This window comes from Schistocerca nitens, chromosome 4 (assembly GCF_023898315.1).
Source record: "Schistocerca nitens isolate TAMUIC-IGC-003100 chromosome 4, iqSchNite1.1, whole genome shotgun sequence".
Classification (NCBI taxonomy): domain Eukaryota; kingdom Metazoa; phylum Arthropoda; class Insecta; order Orthoptera; family Acrididae; genus Schistocerca; species Schistocerca nitens.
The window spans coordinates 873438717-873463988 of NC_064617.1; positions in this window are offsets into that span (position 1 = coordinate 873438717).

The following is a 25272-nucleotide window of genomic DNA, read 5'->3' on the forward strand; positions in this document are numbered from 1 at the left end:
AACGTGCAGCGATACGTCGACCGAGAGCATCCCAGACGTGCTCGATGGGTTTTAGGTCTGGAGAACAGGCAGGCCACTCCTTTCGCCTGACATCTTCTGTTTCAAGGTACTCCTCCACGATGGCAGCTCGGTGGGGCCGTGCGTTATCAACCATCAGGAGGAAGGTGGGACCCACTGCACCCCTGAAAAGGTGGACACACTGGTGCAAAATGACGTCAGATCTGACCTGTTACAGTTCCTCTGTCAAAGACATGCAGTGGTGCACTCATAATCCCTCCCCACACCATCAAACCACGAGCTCCGTACATGTCCCTTTCAAGGACGTTAAGGAGTTGGTATCTGGTTCCTGGTTCATGACTGATGAAAACCCGGCGAGAATCACTGTTCAGACTATACCTGGACTCGTCCGTGAACATAACCTGGGACCACTGTTCCAATAATAATGTACTGTGTTCTTGACACTAGGCTTTACGGGCTCTCCTCTGACGAGGGATCAGTGGAATGCACCTTGCAGGTCTCTGGGCAAATAAACCATGTCTGTTCAGTCGTCTGTAGACTGTGTTTCTGGAGACAACTGTTCCATTGGCTGCAGAAAGGTGCCGAGTAAGGCTACCTGCAGTATTCCGTGGCCGTCTGTGGGCACTAGTGGTGGTGTTGTACACTGTGGACGTCCCGTACTGTAGCGCCTGGACACGTTTCCTGTCTGCTGGAATCGTTGGCATAATCTTGAGATCACACTTTGTGGCACACGGAGGGCGCATGCTGCGACCTGCTGTGTTTGACCAGCCTCCAGTCGCCCTAGTATTCTACCCCTCATAACGTTATCAATATGGTTCTTTGGGCCATTTTCAATTCACAGTCACCATTAGCACGTCTGAAAACGTCTGCACACTTACTCGCTGCACCGTACTCTTGACATGAACCAACACACCTCTGAGTATGTGGACTGCTGCCAGCGACACCGTGCAACGACCGCAGGTCAAATGCACGGCATGGTCATACCCCGAGGAGGTGATTTAAACCTGCACACCACGCACCAGAGCATTATTTCACCATGTATCAGCATTATCTTTAATTTATGAGCATGAGTGTAGAAAGAGAAGAGCACTGCTACTGTATACTGCCGTTCAGTAATGTGGAAAACACGCCAGTATACAGTAGGGGGGGGGGGGGGGGGGCAGGTTTGCTAGAACTTATGCTGATTTATACATACAGGAACATGTTTTAGTTTTTCTGTCAATTTTTATCCATTCTTTCGCCTAAGTAGTTTACAGTAAATATTAAAATGCGGTATGCCCACAGCAATGAAGCCTGTGGTGCTAGTCTTTAACATTGAGTTTCTTTTGTTTGTAAAAACTCCTATCGGATGTTTCATCGATCTTTTGTTGTTTTTATCTCCCGTAGTACTAGTTACTTATTTCCCCTGATCTATCTATCTGCGTTTTCAGTGCCTGTAGTAATACACACTGACCGTTCAAATTGCTACACCACGAAGATGACGTGCAACAGACGCGAAATGTAACAGACAGGAAGAAGATGCTGTGATATGCAAATGATTAGCTTTTCAGAGCATTCACACAAGGTTGGCGCCGGTGGCGACACCTACAACGTGCTGACATGAGGGAAGTTTCCAACCGATTTCTCATACACAAACAGCAGTTGACTCGCGTTGCCTGGTGAAACGTTGTTGTGATGCCTCGTGTAAAGAGGAGAAATGCGTACCATCAAGTTTCCGACGTTGATAAAGTCGGATTGTAGACTATCGCGATTGCGGTTTATCGTATCACGACATTGCTGCTCGCGTTGGTCGAGATCTAATGACTGTTAGCAGAATATGGAATCGGTGGGTTCAGGAGGGTAATACGGATCGCCGTGCTGGCTCCCAACGGCCGCGTATCACTAGCAGTCGAGATGACAGGCACCTTATCCGCATGGCTGTAACGGATCGTGCAGCAAAGTCTCGATTCCTGAGTCAAGAGATGGGGACGTTTGCAAGACAACAACCATCTGCACGAACAGCTCGGCGACGTTTGCTGCAGCATGGACCATCAGCTCGGAGACCATGGCTGCATTTACCCTTGGCGCTGCATCACAGACGGGAGCGCCTGCAATGGTGTACTCAACGACGAACCTGGGTGCACGAATGGCAAAACGTCATTTTTCGGATGAATCCAGTTTCTGTTTACAGCATCATGATGGTCGCATCCGTGTTTGGCGACATCGCGATGAACGCACATTGGAAGCATGTATTCGTCATCGCCATACTGGCGTATCACCCGGCGTGATGGTATGGGATGCCATTGGATACACGTCCTGGTCACCTCTTGTTCGCATTGACGGCACTCTGAACAGTGGACATTAGATTTCAGATGTATTACGACCCGTGACTCTACCCATCATTCGATTCCTGCGTAACCCCACATTTCAGCAGGATGATGCACGAACCGCATGTTGCAGGTCCTGTGCGGGCCTTTCTGGATACAGACAATGTTCGACTGCTGTCCTGACCAACACATTCTCCAAATCTCTCACCAATTGAAAACCTCTGGTAAATGGTAGCTAGTCACAATACGCCAGTCACTGCTCTTGATGAACTGTGGTATCGTGTTAAAGCTGCATGGGCAGCTGTACCTGTACACGGCATCCAAGCTCTGTTTGACTCAATTTCCAGGCGTATCAAGGCCGTTATTACGACCAGAGGTGGTTGTTCTGGGTACTGATTTGTCAGGATCTATGCACCCAAATTGCGTGAAAATGTAATCACATCTGGTATAATATATATGTCCAATAACTACCCGTTTATCATCTGCATTTCTTCTTGGTGTAGCAGTTTTAATGGCCAGTAGTGTACTTCGGAGAAGCAAGAAATTTAAGCACAGCAACCTGGACGCCGTAACATTATCTTCAAAGAAAAAAGAGGGGGTAAATAATTACAAGGTTCGAAGAACTATCATCTCATAATCCATCGTCATTATTATTCTTAAAACTATTAATTAATCTGTAGAACAGAGAAGAGGGCTTGAGAGCCCAGACTTGTCAAGACGAGCTGTTGCAATCAGGTTATTAAAAGTGGGACTACAGGCGCACACATCTCTAGCCGGTCTGCCACCCACGTTACAACACCGACGCGCACGGCTCGACTAGTGCTGTCAGAGGATCACTTGGAAGATGGAATGGCGCACCGTGGTCTTCAGCAATGAAATCAGATTCTGACTGCATGCAAGAGATGCTCGTTTGCGCGTACGACGTAGATCTGTTGAGCACTATCTCGTAGAGTAAATTTGTCCGAGTCACACCGGCTTCAGCCCAGGCCTTAAGGTCTGGGGAACGATAAGTACAACTCTCGTTCACTTTGGTGTTTCTGAGGGAGGGGGGAGGGGGGGGGGGCGCTAAGCAGCGCTCGGTATGTGCAGTCCCATTCTTTTGCTATTCTTGCAACGGGAAGGTGGTGTGTCGTTCCAACAGGATAACGCTCGCCTACACATTGTCCGTAAAACTCCACGTGCTCTGCAAGACGTACAGTAACTTTCCTGGCCAGCACAGTATCCAGACCTGTCTCTAAACGAGTACAGGTGGGATACGATGGGACGAGAAGTGACTCGTGCGACTCGTCAAGAATCAACTCTTGCAGAAGTACGCGAACAGGTCGAGAAGGTATGGCATAACGTATCCCAGGACAGTATTCGTCATCTATACGATCGAATGGATGCAAGAGTCAGAGCCTGCATTGCCACCTGAGGAGGCACTAATATGGATCGCTACCTGGTACTTCAGAACCGCTTGTGCTGTTGATCTGTAAATGTAATCACTACATGTACACTACATGCACTGTAGCAATAATAAATCTTGAGTGAATTGGAAAACTCTGAAAGGTTGTACTAATTTTTTTCCTACAGTGTAGTGTGTCACCATATGATACAATATCCTTTTGTTTTGTTATTTCATTTTTTAAAATCTGGCATGTACATGTTTTCATTATTTCTTTGCCAATGATGATCAGCTGTAATATTTTGGTAGAAGTTCCATCTGAACAGTTGCAAAGTGGACGCACTGGCAATGTCACAGACATTTCATTATAAAGAATCAGAGATGGTGTAGATGATGCGTAGGATCTGTGGCGTACGAGGGATCAAGTGGACAGTCTGAAATCACCAGTGAATTAAATTTGGCGCAATGTAGCTGCGAGAAAAGGCTCCCACAAGTGGGTGTCTGTGTTCACGGTATGTTGGCAACGCGCGCGGCAACGTGGCAAGGTGTGAGGGGCATGTAATCCTGTAAACTACAGTACAGTGCTAATTAATGAAGTGGCTTCAAGAGGACTGTAAAGGGTGGGTGCGGTGTAGCTAAAACACATTCGCAAATTATCCACAACTGTAAGATGAGACAGAGCAGGTATAACTGTTGCCTCTAAACTAACACACCGCGTCACCAGTCTAACATCAAGTAACACTGTACCATTTCAGACGACTAGTGCTGTAAAAGACTTGCCAGTGTTGTAAAGTTTTCTTCGGACAATACACTGATGAGTGTGTGAAACTTAGTCATAATCCTATAAATAATTAATTACCCAAGCCATTATTGCCATAAGAAGAGTCCATATCCTACCATCCTAACAACTACATATCACATAATAAAAAAGAGAAATGTTACAATCTAAAAACTGGTAGATGTGCCAGAAAATAAAGCTAAATGTTGTCTCAGATTAAAAGAGAAATCCTTGTAGTTAAAATCGTTACGTAAATTCTGAACCCCAGTAATATTAAGTTTTTTAAAGTAATATTCATTAAATGTTCAAATTATTGAATCTGGTAGACGATACTGATTTTCATTATTTTATTCAGATATATTACTTAGTTTTGTGAGTTTAATTTCGTGTATCGATCTCGTGGCCATCGCATTTCGGCGTTACCTTCAATTGTTGCTGTTATTTCTGACGTCACATATGTTTAAACTATTTTTGGTAACGAATTTTGAATGTTTGTAAGAAGTGGTTAGTTGTACTCAGTGACAGTGGATATTACTTTGAGATCACGCAACGTAGTTCTTACCATGTCGTGCGAGACAATATGTCCGTCAATTCCGAATCTAAATAGTTCTAAAGTGTTGAAATTAATAGTAACTGACCAAATGGATTTTTGTGATAACTTAGTAATCTTCTCCTCCCACACCATTCTCTGTCTTTGCACAAATTTTGAAAGCTTCGAGAGGCGTAAGATATACAAAAGAATAACTTTTTACGTATCTTCATTATCTCTTTGTTGTTGTCGATGGCTGAAAGTTTTGTCTAGGGGAACACTCTTGCAGCTGAAATTTCGATTTCGTAGGTTCTTTATGACAAAATAACTGGTGAAGATTGGCCTGTATTATTCTTGAATTTTATTCTCTGTCACATCTTTCAACATACCACCGTTTTTACATTTTCCACATTAAAAAAAAACAATAACTACATAGTTGATGACAAACTTAGAAAACGTCTACTTCCATCAGAGGCCTGCCCACCACTACTTACATTCTGCGGTACTCACGTTATTGCAAAGAGTTTACAAAGCAAAAGAGTTTACAAACATTCTTTACCAAAGAAGAATCTTCACCAAATTATATCATTATTTTATAAATAAATCCAGAAATAAATTTAATAGAGTTACATTGTGCAATTAATAATATGAATTCTAGGTATACCAGACATTTCGTAATTTCAAATATTTTTAAACGTACATATCGATTGTAACATATTAATTTCTTTTTTATACATTTTAGCCTGAAATATAGCTAATAAATCGTACACAACATCATATGAATTCTTCTAATGATACAGCTGAGACAATTTTAAGCTATGCAAAAATCGATTGTATAAATGGTATCAGTTATCTCTATATAAAAAAAGGTAATAATAGATGATGGTGATTCATTATAACTTGCGTATTCAATAGAGCTCCCACATAAGTAATGGCCATCGTCGTTCACGCACATATCTTTAGTTGTAATGTATTTAAGTTCAGATTCAATGTAATCCAATTAATAGCAAAACTGTTGTGGACTTTAGGACTAACGACCGTATTATTCGCATCTGTAATTAAATTTTCAGTAAACTGCAGTTTATTAACCAGTAACAAATTCAAGTAACTGATCAAAATTAACCGTGAAGCATATTTATACCCATTCGTTATTAGGACAAAATTCTGTGTGTCGTAGTAACAAGCAGTTGTATACTTTCCCACATCATTTCGGTTTATTTTCTTCAGAGCTGATGCTATTTTCGGTAAATGGGTACACTTGAACACGGTCCTCTGCAAGAATACCGAAGGCAGTGAGAGAGTTACGAGATATTATGCATCGCAGACAAATTTACTGGTAAAAATTCCGAGATAGTTCTTTCCAAGAAGTCAGGCAAAATGTTACATCCTTCCACATATATGGCTGCAGTGGGAATATTAGAGATGTTAGTGCGCATATAGAAGCTTATCGGCATTTGTCCTTCCCACACACCATCTCGGCTAGGAATCCATCCAAAAATGACTTTGAGTGTAAATTTAGATGGGTGCAACAGAACCAATGTGCCTAAAAACGAGTTAGTAAGCAATCCAACTTACTCGTCTGTTTAGAGGTTTGCGGTTCTTCCAGGCGTTTCGCGTCGAGAGCTGCTGTTCGTGGTCAACGCAACGTATTTAACGTAATAAACTCCATTGCCTATTGCAGACTCCTTTCAGGAGTGCTAGTTCTGCATGGTTCGCAGGAGAGCTTCTGTAAAGTTTGGAAGGTAGGAGACGAGATACTGGCAGAAGTAAAGCTGTGGGGACCGGGCGTGAGTCGTGCTTCGGTAGCTCAGATGGTAGAGCTCTTGCCCGCGAAAGGCAAAGGTCCCGAGTTCGAGTCTCGGTCGGGCACACAGTTTTAATCTGCCAGGAAGTTTCATATCAGCGCACACTCCGCTGCAGAGTGAAAATCTCATTCTGGAAACATCCCCCAGGCTGTGGCTAAGCCATGTCTCCGCCATATCCTTTCTTTCAGGAGTGCTAGTTCTGCATGGTTCGCAGGAGAGCTTCTGTAAAGTTTGGAAGGTAGGAGACGAGATACTGGCAGAAGTAAAGCTGTGGGGACCGGGCGTGAGTCGTGCTTCGGTAGCTCAGATGGTAGAGCTCTTGCCCGCGACAGGCAAAGGTCCCGAGTTCGAGTCTCGGTCGGCCACACAGTTTTAATCTGCCAGGAAGTTTCATATCAGCGCACACTCCGCTGCAGAGTGAAAATCTCATTCTGGAAACATAGTAAAGTAATTATTTCAAAATATCTTATATATGAAACTGTTCTCTATGGCGTGGAAAAAATAAAAAAAAGAGTTTTACAATGGAAACATCAGTTAAAAATTACCACAGGTATACAGTTGTACGCATGAAAGTTTACAGAAATAGCTGCAACCAGTCGCCTTTTGTGATGGTTCAATTCTTTATTATACCATGACCGGTTTCGAAGCGCCTAAAACCTCATCTCTAAATGATATACACTTTTAATGGTTGTTTGTAGCATTGTGGGGGTCGCATAGCGGTGGCTAGATAGAAAAGACTGTACAGATAAACACTGTATGTGGAGGAGTGTCAGGAATAATTTACATCAGAAGATTCCAGATACCTCCTCACATTCAGTGGTTAATTCTTTCGCCATTCCTGTCTTGTTACAGATATACGACCCCCACAGTGCTACAAACAATCATCAAAAGTGTGTGCTCTCTAAAGATGAATCGCTAGGCGATTCGAAACCGGTCATAGTATAGTAAAAAACTGAACCACCACAAAATGAAAAATTATCGCAGTTGTTTCTAAAAACCTATATTCTTGACAGTTCCACATTCACAATCGATAAAAGTTTTAATTGTATTATTGATTTCAAGACTAATGTAGCCAAGCATCATCAAAAAGAAAAAGAAAAGTTTGCTAGGTTTGCTTAAACAGACCACTGTATTGCACTGAAGCTACGCCGACATCAGATTTGAGATATTAGAACAACGACTTGATCTAGTACGATATTCAGCAGTCGAGTAGGAAAAGTAGGCTAGCAATAAAGGGCTCGTCTTAATGTGTATTCTGGCAGTAGTCAAACCATTTATGGTTGCTGGGAAGCTACTGAAAATATGTATTCCTGAATAAAGGAAGCCATTCGGGACCTAACAGAATGACTTTAAGTCTTTATGAAGATTTTTGTTCTTGCTGGTAGTGATCCTAACTAAGTCGTTGGTTTGCGGGAGAGATTGCATGGGGGCTTAATTAAATATAATGCAAATAATTTTAATTTTTTGATTTAGTAGCTGTCTCGTAACCGGTTGACCCTGACTAGTATTAGTACGCAATTTGACTGCATAGAATAACAACAAAGAATGAAAGGAAACTTCCGTTAACACAATTAATGAATTAAGTCTCCAGCAAATATAAAAGCTACGAAACAACAAAGCACAAGTGTAACTGTTCTGTGTGTGGAAGTGTGAATCAACGTACACATCTGGCACGGTTCTTCCTCAATAAGACAAGATATTTTAAATACCATTTACACTGAATTAATTAAATAAAACTGAAATACCATAATTGCACATAGAAACCCGAATTACAGTCTAATACATGAACATAAGCCAGATGCTTTGTTGACTGAACCTGTGACCAAGAGGCATTGTTAGTTAGGAAATTTAAAAAAAAAATTAAAAAAATGTTTTTTACCTTCGTATATAATGACTAAAAATACACTCTGATCATTACAACATCTCCATTCGAACAACATCTGCAGTCTAGCCCATCAAAACAACTGCACACGACATGGCCTCAAATAGTACCGCTATCAACATCCTCTCAGCAAAGCACTAACTACCACAACTCCTGAACAAGCACTGCCAGTGGAGGCGGCGGAATAAAACTCTTTGGCGCAATCTCTGGCGCTGTGACTCAGTGTAGCCACCTTTCATATGTCCCTCCTCCACGGGCTAGAATTTGATGATATTTTTGCCAGCATTGGTGGTGAAAATAGCACCAAATTCGTCCAAAAAAATACAGACAAAAATAAAAGATAATATTAATAAGTAAATATCACATAACTAGATAAATTTTTGCTTTGCACTGACCCTTCAATAACCCAATATATAAAATACAGTAAGGAATACAAATGCTTGCATACATGTGATTGTACATAATAGTTTACACAAGTATCATGTGGTTAAACAATTCAATCAATAGCGTCAGCAATGACGAATATGTGCAGGTAAGAGTCTCATAACATTTCATAAACAGTAAATACACAAAAAATCAGTTTATACAAATATTCACATAAACTCTTGTCAATAGTTCAATAAACAAGTAGCACTCCTCAGAGTAGTTGACAGTTCCAACAGTAGCACCCAGCAATGGTCAACAGCTGCAAATAGCAGACTCATAACATTTCATCAGCAGTATTTAAACAGCTCCAACAGTGGCACCCAGAAATGACGAGCAGGTGCAGACACCAACAAGTGACCTTATTTCAGTAGAAGCAGTTCCATCAGGGGCACCCAGCAATGTTGAGCAGGTCCAGGTAACAGTCCATAATATTCACTATCACTAATTAGACAGTTCATCAGAGTTCATCAGCAGAAATTAAACATCTCCTAGTGGCACCCATCATGTTGAACAAGTGAAGGTAACAGTCCATAATATTCACTATCACTAATTAGACAGTTCATGAGAGTTTATCAGCAGAAATTAAACATTTCCAAGTGACACCCATCATTTTGAACAAGTGCAGGTAACAGTCCATAATATTCACTATCACTAATCAGACAGTTCATCAGAGTTTATCAGCAGAAATTAAACATTTCCAAGTGGCACCCATCATTTTGAACAAGTGCAGGTAACAGTCCATAATATTCACTATCACTAATTAGGCAGTTCATCAGAGCTGATCAGCAGAAATTAAACATTTCTAAGTGGGACCCATTAATGTTGAACAGGTGCAGGCATGAACAACAGGTTGAATGCACACACAATTGCTTTTACAAAATCATTATTAATGCTCTTACACTAAACATACAAATTGTAATAAACACACAAATGATATCAGATAATTGTCATATTAACTATTACAATACGCAAATAACAGTAAACCTATAATATTTATGGGTGTCAGTGCAAGCCACAACAAACAAGTAAAATAATATTTAGGAGATAGGTCGGTACCAATTATTTGGGATTAGGAAAGGAAAACACACAAAACACACTCACTCATCTTTCATCCACATTAAGTGCTACTGTGTAATTGAATAGTGTTAACTGTGTAAATGCAATTCTGTCAAAGATTTGATGTTCGACATGTGTATCAAGTAGTAGTGGCAGCAATGTATAACAGTCAATAATAATTAGTCAACGTCATAGTCTTCTTGTCAAGACCAATGTTTGCCAAGCCAAATCAAAATGTACGGTTGCTGAACAACTGTCAGTGTGCCAAGATATGCAAATGCTTCCTCTCTCCAAAAAAAAGTATGTACTGCTTGTGATTTAACAAAGTGTGTGTGTAGACAATCTTCCTTCTACTTGAGTGTTCTAGTGTGCCATCTTCATCCTCCTTGTTCCATATAAACCAACAAAAAATATGCTCCTCACTTACTTTACCTCTTATCCACCAAAACTCCAATAATCATCAGCATCACATAATCTCAATACTTCAATAATACCTCTTACGTCGATACATATAAACCTTATCATCAATATCATTTACCTTACCTCTTGTGCACCAAAACTCCAATAATCATCAACTTTACACAATCTCAATACCTCAATGATACCTCTTCAATACGTCGACACATATAAACCTTATCGCCAATATCATTTCACTTCCATAACAACTCTTTCCTCTAGTCAGTCTCCTCGAACAAGTACAAATAAAACCTAGTGCAAACCTCAATTCATCATCCCATACAATCCGAAGACACAATGTCCACACACAACCTCTGTGTAATCCATCTGACCCAAATCTTCTACTCATTATGAATCATAAAATACATTTTGGTTACCTTGTCCATCATTAAATAAAAGAAATGCATACGTGACCTCTAACAGCCTTTAGTTTGAATAACTTTCAGTAAGTAAGTACAAGTACGGAGTGTGAATGATCATAATATTTCACAGTGTGTACACCACTTCAAGAATCATGGCAAAACAGAAGCAAAACATGTGGAGTATTTCTTGTGTCAAGTGTCACTTGCTATTTCAATTGCTCACGAAGAATGCAGTGTAATAACTGTCAATGATCTAAACCTAGTGTCGTTAACTTCCTTCCTATTAGCATAAATTTATACAGCTTCCATAAAACCTCCAGCTCATGTGACTTCAATGAAGTTTCTTGTGCTAATGTCGTTCGTAGCATTATAGTAGTTCATTTTCTTATCTTAAAATATAAGGCACTGAGCGTAAGCAAAACATGCAATAGCGAGTAAATATACCAGTAGAGAACAGAATGTCAACAAGTGGATGCAGCACAATCCCTACAGCGAGGCTCTGCCAAGCGAACAATCTATAATTAACACCATAATGTGGCCTAAACTCCATGTTCGTACACCTTATATCAGCATTTCTATATACCAAATTAGAGTATATTTATGGCAACAAAACAGAAATGTGTAAATATGCAATCCATGCGCAAAGCAGCAAATATGTATCTTACATAATAAACAGGTCATTAGCATCATTTCAGCATAAGCAAATAAATGTTCATATGTAATCTTAATAAGTAAACAGGAAGGCGCAAGCAGATAAATCACAAAGTTTAACTTACATACATAACCATATCAGCACAACTAATCAGGTGGCAATTATAATTTAAATAAATAAGCACAGCAGGCACATAATAGAAAAATATGATATCAGTGAAAAAGCAGTGCAGCCAAGCGATGCATAATATACACAAGTAACAACCCTGTTCATTAATCAATCATTGTCAATATCAGTTAACACGAAGTATGAATCACGTAATCGCGAGCAGCAAATTACGTCTAAAGTACGTACCAAGTGGAAATATGTTACCTGAAAAATAAACTCAATTAATAGTTACCTTTTTAGTTTATTACTTTCTTCTTCGAAATTACATTCTTCCTGAAATTTTCTCGATAGCAAGTCCTCTTAACGTCGGACACATACAGAATTTACCTGAAGTTCTTAAATATTTTATACAACTGTATCCTGAAAAATACTGAACGTTAATAACATAATTTATCAAATCACTATAGCTTTATACTGAATTTAATCAGAGAAATTAGACTGTGTATTTGCTTATGGCTGTCAGTGCATTCGCACTGAGCGCTCGATCAGCTGTAGGTACGCGTGACGTAGGAAGTAATTGTTTGCGGTGAACGACTGCCTTGTGCGCCGCCCAGACTTGACTGTTGCTTTGAGTATGTGCCGCCGCCGGAACACGGCGCGGTATCCTTGTACTCTCCGTGTGTTTACGTATAACTGTTAGTTTCTCAAAAGTATGTCATTCCACAAAAATTTTAACGTTCGATATATGATGTATTCCCTTGGAGCGTCGAGATTTAAGAGTTTCTACTTCAACAGTGTTATCACGAATGATTTTGCGAACCCTACATGGACCGTTATAAAGCAGAAAAAATTTGCGACACAAGCCTTTTTCCTTTGTGAGACAAACGGCGAGACTTAATTAACACCTTTTGACCAACTGACAAGGTTTTTAAACGACCAGGACGCTTAGCTGATTTCTCTCTTCTAGCAGCCGCAGACGCAATATTTTGTAGAGCCAGGTTAACAACTTCAGAATGCCGCAGTTTCCGTGTAGGCGGAAAAGGAACTATTTCAGAAATGCGATTTGTCGGTGCTTTATTTTTTAATATCAGTATAGGCGGTAAAGAAGTTGAATCATTAGGGAGTTCATTCAGAATGTTTTGAAAAATATGAAGATACCGATCCCACGTTCTGTGATTATGATGACAATAAAGTCGACACAATTTATTGATTTCCTTCATCCATCTCTCCGAAGCGTTAGATTGAGGGTGAAAAAGTGAAATGAAAATTGGTTTAATCTTACGACGCCGTAGAGTACGAAGCCAAATTTTAGAGCGAAACTGTGATCCATTATCTGATCTAACCTTATCAACATGACCCACTTCTTTAAGAAAATGTTTGATGAAAGCGTTAGATAATGAACGAGCTGTTTCTTTGCGTAAAGGTGTAAAACACATATATTTTGATGTCAGTTCCACTGCTACCAAAATATACGCAAAACCATTAGTAGAACGAACCACTGGACCGAACAAATCGACTGCAGCCATCTCCTTTAATTTCGCTGGAATGATAGGAAACAACGGTGCTCTGTGAGAAATAGTTGGCGGCTTAGCCTTTTGACATAATTTGCATTTGGCAAGAACAGATCGAATACGTTTTTCCATATTACTGAAGTAGCAATTTTCTCGTAATTTATGAAAGCATTTTCTGGGACCAAAGTGTGCATAACTGAAATGTGTATACCAAATCAATTTATTAACCCACTCATCAGGAATACAAACTAACCAAACAGACTTGTCGACCGATTTTCGTTTAAAAAGAATATCATTGCGAACTAAATAATACTGTCTAATCGCTACGCTTTCCTTTCTCCTCCACTTCTCCTTAATGTCCTTCCAGACTGGATCCTTATTTTACTCCTTAGCGATGTCCTGGAGCGAAGACGAAAAAAAATTTTCAAACGCAACACCTTGAATATACATCAAACAATAATTGTTTTCTTTGCAGTCCTCTTCAGCACTTTGTTTCAAACCCATAGGTGCACGTGATAAAGCATCAGCAATAATATTTGAAGAACCCTGTATGTAAACAATACTAAAATCAAATTCCTGTAGATACAGCGCCCATCGTGACAATCTTCCATGAGTTAATTTTGTTGACATAAGAAATTCCAGAGCCCGATGATCGGTGTAAACCTTAGTATGTCTGCCAAACAAAAATGTCTGAAATTTTGTGAAAGCCCAAATAACAGCCAAGGCTTCAAGTTCCGTAATCGAATAATTCTTTTCTGATTTAGAGAGAACACGACTTCCAAATGCAATAGTTTTCTGTACTACTACGCTGTTTTCTTCTATCTCTTGAAATAAGTGTGCACCTAGGCCTTTGTATGACGAGTCCATCGCCAAACATATATTTTAGATAAATCCGGATGTGAAAGAAGTGGAGCAGCAACTAAAGCATCACGAAGTTGTTCAAATTCTGACTGAGCTTCCTCATCCCAACACCAATTAGAATTCTTTCCGGATAGTTCACATAAACGAGGTGTGGCCAAATTGTCCAATCTAACAAAGCGTCTAAGAAAATTACAGGCACCAAGGAAACTACGAACATCACGTTTTGTAGTAGGAACAGCATAATTACGAATTGCGTCTCACTTCTCTGGATCAGGGAGAGTACCTTCTGTAGAAATAATATGACCAAGAAATTTCACCTGAGAACGACCAAATTCAGATTTTTCCAAGTTCACTGTAATGCCAACTCTTGCAAAAATACGTAATAATGAATCCAAAATTTTGTTATGCTCACTCCAAGAACGTTTAGCAATAAGAATATCGTCAACATATGAAGTAATATTGTCACGAAGATAAACAGGTAAAATTTTGTTTAAACTACGAATGAATGCTGCTGAAGATACAATAAGTCCAAACGGTAATGTCCGAAATCACTTTTGGGTAAAATAGTCATATCCGGTTATTCTTTACCGACTCCTTTTTTAGATAGATTGATAGTTGAAGAGTTGTTTTGATAGATTCAAAGAATAGTAAAAGAGTAGGCAGCAGTGCAGAAAACTAAAAGGGAAATAGCACCACCACAGCTCGGGGCCCTGTGCACGCTATGGCACATATTCACTCAGTGTAGCGAATCCCCTGGGGACTTAAATAGCCACACACAAATTCCAGTTTGTGACTTAGTGGCCAATTTGGTGGAAGTGCGTACATAAATTGATCTAACCATGAACATGGATGTATGTCATTCTTAGAATTGCGAAAGATCTTAAATTTCCGAACAGATAAAAAGTGTTTATAGTCAAAGTTTTCGCCTCGTGGCGACAAAGACCTACTGCGTCTGTCCCAGTCCGAATGTCGATTATTGTCAAGTTCGCGCGCCTGGCGCTATCTTGTTGCTTCTCGTAAATGAAATAAATTACTTTCTTCAAACCCTTCTGCTATCTGTGATTCTAAATTTCTTCTGCTGTCTTTTCCTACGATTTCGCTTTCAATTTGTTTGACTTGCTTTCGTAATGCCTCAAATTCCCTTTTAACGCGTTCATTAAATTTTCCCTGATTTTCAACATGCTTATTTATGTTCTGGTACTCTTCGGTGTCTGCAAATGGCAATGGAGCTGTATCATCTGACTCTCTGTCCCCATTTAAACTAAACTTGTCAATTTATCTGAAATCTCTTCAACTCTTTCCGATAAGTCACCTATTTGTTCTTTCTGTTTATTTACGTCTTCCGTAAGTGTCGTGACTCGAGTTTCAGTATTAACACATTTAGTAGTTAACTGTTCATATTGTTGTGTTAGGTTATTTATTCTGTCATTTGGTACGGATTCCTCGATTCTTTCAAATATTTCTTCCTTATCGTGTGCACATTGTAAATTTAACTCTGAAAATTTTTGTACTATCACGCGATCTCTTTCTTCCTGTTCTCTAGCCTGTTCCTTTTGTCTAATTTCTATTGCAATTAATCTATTATTGTGAGAATTCAAAATCGGTTGTACTTCTTCTCTAATTTCTTTCTTTAATTCATCTTTTTCAAACATGTCCCTATTCATGAGTCTAATCGTGTTTCCATTGTTTCCATCTCTGTTTTAATTGTTCCTATTCGTGAGTCTAGCCGTGTTGCCACTGTTTTTAATTCAGATCCTAACTGTGATCCCAGTGAGTCTAACCGTGTTTCCATTGTTCCCATATCAGTTTCTAACCATGTTGCCAAAGTTCCCATCTGTGATCCCAAATTTAATATAGCACCCATCAACTGCTCCATATTAACTGGTTCAAAATTCTTTTCGCCCCTAACATTTCCCGTAAAACTAACTTCCTTCTTCATAGCCGTAAAGCTATCTGTGTTCGATACTATTTCAGAATCTTCTATCGTTAATCTCGTATTCTGTGAATTTTTTGATTGAGGAAAATTTTGAACTGGTTCTGGACTATTTTCTCGACTTACTAAATTGTTTTCTACTTCATTATTCATCATACTGTTCTCCTGTGTTGGCGAGTTCGCCATGTTAACATTTTCGTCATTCTCCCTATCCATCATTTTTGCCTTTTTCATCCATCGCGTAATCATTTACAATACATACAAAACTCGTCAATATACGAAAATTACACACAATATGACAGTTTATCACCAACAATACCATTCACACGAAATGCTTCCCTCAAACACGATTAACGAACAATTGAAATCTTCATAATTGCACAAAATTGTCAAACGCGTATACAAGACATCAAAAATTAAATTCTGCAAAAATACCATTAGAAGAAAGACAAGACAACTACAAATGTTCATTACCAAATCTACACATGCAATATAGACTACAATTACTAAACTACAAATTACTTCAACAATACTACTGTCTGCTATTTTACTATCAGAAGATTTCCAAAGGACGATCCGAAGCAGCGGTCGCACACGTGCATGAGGGCTTAATTAAATATAATGCAAATAATTTTAATTTTTTGATTTAGTAGCTGTCTGTTCGGTTACGCTGTCTCGTAACCGGTTGGCCCTAACTAGTATTAGTACGCAATCTGACTGCATAGAATAACAACAAAGAATGAAAGGAAACTTCCGTTAACACAATTAATGAATTAAGTCCCCAGCAACTATAAAAGCTACGAAACAACAAAGCACAAGTGTAACTGTTCTGTGTGTGGAAGTGTGAATCAACGTACACATCTGGCACGGTTCTTCCTCAATAAGACAAGATATTTTAAATACCATTTACACTGAATTAATTAAATAAAACTGAAATACTATAATTGCACATAGAAACCCGAATTACAGTCTAATACATGAACATAAGCCAGATGCTTTGTTGACTGAACCTGTGACCAAGAGGCATTGTTAGTTAGGAAATTTAAAAAAAAAATTTAAAAAAATGTTTTTTACCTTCATATATATTGACTAAAAATACACTCTGATCATTACAACATCTCCATTCGAACAACATCTGCTGTCTAGCCCATCAAAACAACTGCACACGACATGGCCTCAAATAGTACCGCTATCAACATCCTCTCAGCAAAGCACTAACTACCACAACTTCTGAACAAGCACTGCCAGTGGAGGCGGCGGAATAAAACTCTTTGGCGCAATCTCTGGCGCTGTGACTCAGTGTAGCCACCTTTCAAGATATACTGTATAATTACGTCATAATTCATTCCGGAATAAATACAGCAAGAATCAGTAATTAGTTTATCCAGTTTTAAAGAGGTTACTGCAAAATATTCTTATATTTACACCACAAATACGTGGAGAAATCAGAAAGAAAGTTACACGTGTCATCCCACGGCCATGGCGCAATGAGAAAGGCGCATTGTCAGAAAAGAGTACATACCTCCTGTTCCACATTTCCTCCAAAACAGTTCTGTTGCATTACGGATAACAGGTGCATCGCAGTGTGCAACTGAAATTTAGCGGTAACTAGAAACATCCTCCAAGATTTGAAGTACGTAAGACAGTACTAAATGGCTCTGAGCACTATGCGACTTAACTTCTGAGGTCATCAGTCGCCTATAACTTAGAACTAATTAAACGTAACTAACCTAAGGACATCACACATATCCATGCCCGAGGCAGGATTCGAGCCTGCGACCGTAGCGGTCGCTCGGCTCCAGACTGTAGCGCCTAGAACCGCACGGCCACTCCGGCCGGCTAAGACAGTACTATTCTCATGGGTAAAGTGTCTAAATTTCACACTGATTCAAGGTAAAATTTTGACAGTATATGGAATGCAGTTGTAGGGGAAGAAGTAGAAGAAAAGTTGACTGGGTACTATGGGCCTGGGACAAGGAAAGAGCAAGGAGAAAGACTAACTGAGTTCTGTAATAAATTTTGGCTAGTAACAGCGAAAACTCAGTTCAAGAATCACAAGAGAAGGAGACATACTTGGAAAAGGCCAGGTGATACGAGCAGGTTTCAGTTAGATTACATCATGATCAGACAGAGATTCCGAAATCAGATACTGGATTGTCAGGCGTATTCAGGAGCAGATTTAGACGCAGATCACAATTTAGTAGTGATGAAGAGTAGGGAGAACCAATACGCAAAGAAGTGGACACGGAAGTACTAAGGAATGACGAGATACGGTTGAAGTTCTCTAAGGCTATAGATACAGAAATAAGGAATAGCTCAGTAGGCAGTAAGGTTGAGCGGAATGGACGTCTCTAAAAATGGCAATCGCAGAAGTTGGAAAGAAAAACATACGTGCAAAGAAGGTATCTGCGAAGAAACCATGGGTAATAAAAGAAATAATTCAGCTGATCGATGAAAGAAGGAAGTACAAAAACGTTCAGGGAAATTCAGAAATACAAGTCGCTGAGAAGTGAAATAAATAGGAAGTGCAGGGAAACTAAAACGAAATGGCTGCAGAAAAAATGTGAATGAAGAGGAGAGAGCGGATAGGTCGAAGGAATACATTGAAGGCCTCTATAAGGGGGGAGATTAGCCTGATGCGATAGAGGGAGAAACAGGAGTCGGTTTAGAAGAGATAAGGGATCCAGTATTAGAATCAGAATTTAAGAGAGCTTTGGAGGATTAAGATCAAATAAGGCAGAAGGGATAGATAACATTCCATCAGAATTTCTAAAATCATTCGGGGAAGTGCCAACAAAAGGACTATTCACGTTGGTGTGTAGAATGTTTGAGTCTGACGACATACCAACCGACATTTGGAAAAATGTCATCGCCGCGCGGGGTAGCCACGCGGTCTCAGGCGCCTTGTCACGGCCCGCGCGGCTCCTACCGTCGGATGTTCGAGTCCTTCCTCGGGCATGGGTGTGTGTGTTGTCCATAGCGTAAATTAGTTTAAGTTAGATTAAGTGGTGCGTAAGCTTAGGGACGGATGACCTCAGCAGTTTGGTCCCATAACACTACCACAAATTTTCAAATTTCCAAAAATGTCATCAACGCAATTCCGAGGACCGCAAGAGCTGAAAAGTGCGAGAATTACCGCACAATGAGCTTAACAGCTAATTCATCCAAGTTGCTGACAAGAATAATGTAAAGAATAACGGAAAAGAAAGTTGAGGATGTGTTAGGTGACGATCAGTTTGGCTTTAGGAAAGGTACAGGCACAGGACAGGCAATTCTTACGTTGCGGTTGATAATGGAAGCAAGACTAAAGAAAAATCAAGGCAAGTACATAGGACTTGTCAAACTTGGAAAAAGCGTTCGACAATGTAAAATGGAGCAATTCTGTGAGAAACAGGGGTAAGCTATAGGGAGAGACGGATAATGTACAACATGTATCAGAGCCAAGAGGGAGTAATAAGAGTGGACGACCAAGAACGAAGTGCTCGGATTAAAAGGGTGTAAGATAAGGATGTAGTCTTCCGCCCCTACTGTTCAATCTGTACATCCAGGAAGAAATGATGGAAATAAAAGAAAGGTTCAGGAGTAGGATTAAAATTCAAAGTGGAAGGATATCAGTGATGCGATTCGCTGAGGACATTGCTCTCCTGAGTGAAAGTGAGGAAGAATTACATAATTTGCTGAATGGAATGAACAATCTAATGAGTATAATGGAGTAATTCGAAGAAAGACGAAAGTAATGAGAACTAGCAGAAATGAGAACGGCGAGTAAATTAACATCAGAATTGATGGTCACGAATCAGACGAAGTTAAGGAATTCTGCTATCTAGACAGCAAAATAACTAATGACACGTTCATAGACTAATGACGGATGGAGCAAGACGAGCACAGGCAAAAAGGGCATTATTGGCCGAGAAAAGTCTACTAATATCAAACAAAGGCCTTGATTTAAGGAAGAAATTTATGAGACTGTACGTCTGGAGCACAGGATTGAACGGATTGAAACATGGAATGTGAGAAAACCACTCAGAAGAGAATCGAAGCATTTGAGATGTGGTGCTACAGACGAATGTTGAAAATTAGGTGGACTGATAAGGCAAGGAAAGAGGAGGTTCTGCGCAGAATCGGAGAGGAACGAAATATGTGACAAACACTGATAAGAAGGGACAGGATGGTAAGACATCTGTTAAGACATGAGGGACTGACATCCATCATACTAGAGGGGGCTGTAGAGGGCAAAAACTGTAGAGGGAGACAGAGATTGGAATACACCCAACAAATAGTTGAGGACGTAGGTTGTGAGTGCTACTCTGAAATGAGACACCTATAAGAGTCTATAAAGATTATGCGAAAGAACTTGCCCCTCTTCCAGCAGTAATTTATCGTAGATCAATTGAGCAACAAAAGGTACCTAATGACATGTTTTATGCTCAAGAATTATGACGCTTTTGGAAAATGAACATCTCCTCTAAAAAAATCAACACGGATTCCGCAAACAGAGATCCTGCGCAACTCAGCTCGCTCTGTTCTTCCATGAGATCCACAGCGCAGTGGACAACGACACTCAGGTTGATGCCGTGTTCCTTGATTTCAGTAGGGCATTTGAAACGTCCCGCATTGCGGTTTAATGAAAAAAATAGGAGCATACGGAGTATCGGAGCAGACTTGCGATTGGATTCAAGACTTTCTTGCAGATAGAACTCAACACTTCGCTCTTAACGGATTACAGATGTAAAAATAATATCCGGAGTACCACAGGGAAGTGTGATAGGACCGTTGCTGTTAACAGTAAATATAAACGATCTTGTAGAAAGCGTCGGATGCTCTTTAAGGCTATTCGCAGATGATGCAGTTGTCTATAACAAAGTAGCAACGCCAGAAGATAGTAAGAATTTGCAGAACGACCTGGAGAGAATTGATGAATGGTGCAGGCTCTGGCTGTTGACCCTGAACGTAAATAAATGTAACATATTGGGCATACATAGGAAAAGAAATCTACTGCTGTGCAGCTACACTATTGATGACAAACAGCTGCAGACAGCGTCTGCCGTACAATATCTAGGCGTAACTATCCAGAGGGACATTAAGTTGAATGACCACATAAATCAGATAGTGGGAAAAGCAGACACCAGACTCAGGTTCATCGGAAGAATCTTAAGGAAATGTAAATCCACGGAAGAAGTGGCTTGTTAGGCGCTTGTTCCCCCGAATCTTGAGGTTTGTTCATCTATCTGGGATCTCTATCAGTTAGGACTGATGGGGGAGATAGAGAAGATCCAAAGAAGAGCGGCGCGTTTCGTCACTGGGTCGTTCAGCTGACGAGAGAGCGTTACGGAGATACTACAAAAACTCCACTGACAGACGTTACAAGAGAGGCGTTGTGCATCACGGAGAGATGCACTTTTCAGGAGGAATCGGACAACATATTACTTCCCCCCGCATACGTCTCGCGTAATGACCACGAGGAGAAAATTCGGGAAATTAAAGCCAATACAGAGGCTTACCGACAGTCATTCTTCCCACGCACTATTCGTGAGCGGAACAGAGTTGGAGGGATCAGACAGTGGTACCGAAAGTACCCTCCGCCACACACCATTAGCTGGCTTGCGGAGTATGAGTGTGATGCAGATGTAGATGAAGAGGTTGGCACAGGTGAGAAATTCGTGGCAGGCAACCGCAAACCAGTCAGAAGACTGATGAGAAAAAAAAAAAGACCAAATACAGTGTCACATCCAGTCGTAGTGAAATGGCGGCCACAATTTGACCGACGGCGTTCAGATACGGGTGACCTCTGACCAGGAAGCTCAGCTGAAAGTGTGGCGTATCCATGGCTGCACTCTTGCATGTTCGGCCACCACGCTTACGGATGCGCTTAGGAGGCCTAGTCCCTGTGTTACCTCGGAGGATGTTTACCAACAGAGAAGTCGCTGAAATGTTTACCGCCACAGCGTCCAGGGGCGTGTGAGTCGCATCGCATGTACCTATTTGCGTCCGCGCGGTCACGTATCCACGTGACACCGGTGGCGCGTGTGATCTTTCACCGGATGCGTACTTAGCTCGCACCAGTTAAGCTCCGGACTCCAACCCCTGCTGCTGCCCGCCAAGGTGTCGTGTCGCCCTCACACTTGCCGTGAGCAGCGCACGACGCAGCACTTCCGTACGCCACACATAGCGGTATTTTGCCCCAAAGCTGCCCAAAAGTCCGCTTTTCAAAATGGAGTAATTTCTGAAATGCATAACTTCCTGAGATAATCTGGTAAATGGGGCCTCGCCGACGCAGTGTACTATTTGCTTATACTGCGCACTGATGCACAGTAGAACCAGCCTATATCTGCGCTTCGCTTGCAGTGTTCCTTGTAAAGGGACACCCTCCTCTAGCATTACTTTTCAACAGAAGTAGTCGAAACCAGAAATATCTTAGAATTTTGAATAGATTAATATTAACTCAGCTGTTTTTCTAAAAGAATTTCATATGATTTTGTACACGACGTAAAAAGAAATTACTTTATTTTCGTCGTTACAATCGATATGCACTAGCTCTGAATGTACAGTTGAAATTATTTTTCTTTTAGAAACGTGTGAAATTACGAAACATTTGGTACACTTAAAATTTCTATTGTTAATTACGCAATTTAGTACTGTTTATTACGTTTGTTCCTGGGTTCATTTATAAAATAATAATATAAATTACTAGAAATTCATTTATCAAGACAATTTGTAAACCCTTTGGAATATTGTTATTACCGCAGAGTGAGGTAGTAGTGGGCATGCCTCTGATGTGATCGGTCGTGTTTTTATTTTTGGGAAGAACAATGTAATTTTCGGCTTTGTTAATGTGAAAATTCGAAAGATAGTGTGATACAGAAAAATGTGAGAGAATAAATTATCGTGAAAAAAATAAAAAATCTGAACAGGCTTACTTCGAAATTAATTATGTCAGTTGGAACCATGAGAACCTATAATGTAAAAAAATTCACTCCTAGAGGTGAAGAACTGGAGTAAACGACGAGAAAAGAAAATCAGAAAAAAGTTATTGTAAATCTTAATCCTCTCGAAACTTATTAAAAGAGTTAACCATAAACACAGTGACAATCAACAAATGATGTGAGGGAGGGGTAGATTACAACCTGAAGCTCCTGTACTGGCTTTAAATCACTCTAGATTTTGAATAGGTTAAAGTGTGCTTTCACTTGGAGTGCGACGAAAAGCAGTAAGTATTCCAAAGATTCGGGTACGTACCGTTATTTTCAATTATTTTCATTCATATTACTTGGTACTTCAATGTTAATCGTCCTTTTTGTTATAGTTCACGGTATTTCCCTGCATATTTGTTAATACAATGTGACAGAAAAATCATTGCCCTACTGAAAATTTAAAAAAGCAGCCGCTGAATTCCGTTTGATTTTGTACGATTTTTTTTACGTTATGAGTAATTGGCTATAAAAAAGTTATCTCCGAAATGAATTCTGAAAGTATTTTCTTTTTATCCTAGGTTCTTCGAAAGCCAAAATTATAACAAGAAAAAGCCTCTGTGACCGTATGAAGAGATGTTCTTAAAAAGAGTTTGTGAAGAGATTGGGCTTTATGGAAAATTATTTATTAATAGATTCTACCTTCCCTGAGGAAGAAAGTTTTTGAATATAAACTGTCTTATATAAAGTCACGATTAAAGAATCTGTGGCTTGCCTCACACAAAGTTGAAAGTGCCTTCTTAAAAAAATAACCGTAATTTGCTGCGAAGTACAATTAAAATTACGTGTTGCAAACCTCAAGATTGTACGCCATCAAAGTCGTTTGTGTAGCTAAGTTAACGCAGTAGATGGTGTAAGAGATAGCTATCGAGAAACAATTTTGGAACCACAGGATTAACGTATGGCGGTCAAGTGAAGCTCCCAGAATCTGGAAATGTTGTTCCAAAGCAATTAAAGGTATTACTTTATCTCCTACACGAGAAGCTAAATACAGACAAGCATTAGATCGGAGTAGTGGAGTCTTACAAGCAAGGTAATGACTTTCACGTATCTAAGCCTTGTCAATCTGTCTGGAAGCCTCACTGATAAGGAAACAATACGAAATAATTAGAACATCTGATAAGAAGTATAGGCCTGTTACACTATCCTTCAAGAGGCTAAAAACCTTCGCTAGCCTGTCACTCAATCCTACCAGGTGCCAGCCATTTGCGCGGGGATTCAACTTTAAGCCTTGCTTAATGACACATGTCACCAATTAATATTATATTTGGAAGAACTTTTAAATGATCTTCCAAATGATGACATAAAGCTATTGGAACTTATCTATAAATGAGGTTCTGATGGTTCACAGCAAATTCAGTTTAAACAAAAATTTGAAAATAACCATGACTCTGATGCGAATAAACCTGTCATCTTTAGTACCACTCCAACTTATTAGTCCCGCGAGTAAAGACCTAATTCTTTGGAAAAATCATACACCAGCACTTTCTCGCGCTTGCATACGAGTAAGAATTAGATTTATTCATGAAACACCTAACATTACTAGTGAAGAAATTGGTTTCATCAACAGACGAACTCGAACATTACAAGAAACAAAAACTGGTAGAACAGAGGGTGATTTCTCCATAAAACACACAATTGCTGATGACTATGGTAGATGCATGAGTCTGCAGTGCAGCAACAGAGGCAGCATCGACAATGAGGTGCTGATTTGCAAAGCTACCTCGACAGACTTGTCAAAAACCAAAGTGGTAAATACAAAAGCTCCTCAGTTCGGCCTGTCTATACTCCATTCCCTAATTAGATTATTCAAATTTTTGTTTCATTTGTCCTCTAAAATAAACATCAAGGTGTGTCACATCCGTTCAAAAAGGAAAAGAAACTTGATGAAGAGAGGAAAAAAGTCACACAAGAAATGTTCAGAAACCGATTTGAATTAACTGCAGATGTTCGCAAGCTAGGCTATTGAAATAGCAATGATGGAAATACCAGCTTTTTAGACCCTGAAACATCAGCAGAAATCACAGGTGTAGATCTGCAATTCATCTATTGATTGAGGTTTTTCTAGAATAGTTGCTCCCAGCCTGTGGTTAATTACCTCCTGAGGGGCAAAATGAAATTTTCTGATGGGTAAAAACTAAGTGATTCGATTCTGTTTCAGCCACGCAATAAAGTTATTTTCAAAAGATAATTACTATTATCACAGTTATGTAAGACTAATACTGATAAGTTATCAA